This window comes from Sorghum bicolor, chromosome 7, assembly GCF_000003195.3.
Source record: "Sorghum bicolor cultivar BTx623 chromosome 7, Sorghum_bicolor_NCBIv3, whole genome shotgun sequence".
Classification (NCBI taxonomy): Eukaryota; Viridiplantae; Streptophyta; class Magnoliopsida; order Poales; family Poaceae; genus Sorghum; species Sorghum bicolor.
In genome coordinates this window covers 64539442-64541521 of record NC_012876.2, presented here as the reverse complement: position 1 = coordinate 64541521, position 2080 = coordinate 64539442, and positions in this window count along the sequence as shown.

Here is a 2080-nt window from a genome sequence, read left to right as displayed (position 1 = left end):
CTAATTATCTCTTAATCTGTTGGTCTAATGATCTTGGTGTCTTAATCAAAGTTGTAGTGCACGATGTGGTGAGCAAACTTCATTTTAGGCCCAAGGTCCAATTCGGCCTAGAAGTGGCCCAAACTGGTGTCCCACCTTCCCTACTTCGTCGCCCGCCACGTGCTCGGTGAAATGCGCCTGTGGGCGACGCGCGTCTGGTGCGTGTCCTCCATGCACCGAGCTGCGCTGCGCCTCTCTGCCATCGCCTGCTGCTCGATGGGGAGAGCTAAGTGCGGGTCGAGCTCGCCTTGCGCTCCCTCAGTCGTTCCCCACTCTCTCTCGCCCCTCTCTAACTCTCTCTCGTCGCTCTTGTGCAGCAGAGTCGCCATGGCCGCCGGCGAGCTCCGGCCGCAGCCGTTCTCGCTCTCCCATGCCCCCATAGCCACAGCCACATGCACCACCACCTCGACCTCTTCTGACTCTCCGGCCAGCGCACCTCAGCCGAGCCGACCAGAAGGCCGCCGCCGCCGGCATGTCCGCCACCGGGCCGCCTGTGCATGTGGCCGGCTCGCTTCGGGCCGCAATGGAGCAAGGCAAGGCGACCAGCAAGTGCGCACGATCCCCCTAAGGCTCCCCATCAACTTCCCTGCCGTCGATGTGCCCTCCTTCGGCCGGAACAGGAAGCTCCGGCGAGTCCTCTGTTTTCTGGGCGACCAGGGACCTCGTATTGAAATATGAAACAACTCAGGGTTCCAGATGCGAACCACAGACTCAGATGAATAGTGCGTTTGGACTGCGGTTGATTCGTGGAAAACTCAGGGTTCCCGGTGCAAAGTCGTTTTCCTTTATCCTTTGTTTTTGCAGATTTCTTGTATGAACTTTGGAAATGCAAAGTAATTCATAGAAAAGTCGTAAAATAGCAAATGTGGACTTTTTGGAATCCTTGTGAAATTCTATATGCAGTAGATCTATAATATGGCATGGTTTCGTTTGAAGTTTTAGTCGTAAAAATAGATTTATGCAGTTAGGTTTTAACTGCTTGTTATATTTGTCTTTTTCATAATTGCTGTAGTATGGCTCAAAGAAATGTTGAAATATTGTGACATGCTTTCCATATGATAGTTGATGTCTGGTAATTGTTTCATGAATTTAGGAATGGTAGATTAAGAGTTATAAAAATAACAAATGTCATGTGTTGCTTTGCTCCTATTCTGAGTGGATCTGCATATTTGTATTGTTTGGCTCAGTTAAGTTGTGAATCTTTCCTGGATAAAAATATATAAGTTTTAGTAATTTTCATAAGCTTTCCAAAAAGATAAATAGAACAATTTTTGGTTATGCACATGTTTAGTTATAGTGGTTTAAAGTGCTGTTCCAGTTTCTGTCTAAACCCAGACAGGGTTGCATTATTTGTAATGTACGACCTTGTTAGTGGTAGATTTAGCTCTAGATGTTTATAAAAAGGTTGTTCACAATTTCGTAAGCTTTCTAGAAAGTACACAACTATAAATTATGGACATGTGAACCTCAAGTTAGAGCTGTTTAATGTAGCATGACAGATTCTGTCTATGTTTTAGACAGAGATGTCCTTATGGGATTAATTGACCTTGTTAACTCTAGATTCATATTTAGATGATAATAAGAAAGTTGTAGATAACTTTATAAGATTTCCAAAAATATAAGAATCATGTTTGGTGGAGGTCTACAACTCTAGTTATGCTGTTTTGAATTGCCTATCAGTTTTCTGTGTAATTGTACCCCTACTGTTTGGCAGCATGAGCAGTTTTATTTATGCAATTAATTCCATGATATAAATGATGTTTGCTGTGAAACATGTATATATAAAAGATGTAGATAACTTATTAATATATCTTGTGGTAAAGTTTCATATCATTTGGCTAAGTGGTTTGTGAGTTACAGTAGTATGAATTTCATGCTTTAAAATGCTTGTTCTCTGGAAATTCCTGGACCAGATTATATGGTCATACATGTTTGACTTGGTTAACTTGCTAATCATGCTAATGTGATTAAACATGAATTGTAGATAATTTGATAATCTTTCCAGAATGTCCTATTGCATAGTTTTTGGAGTTGTGTAACT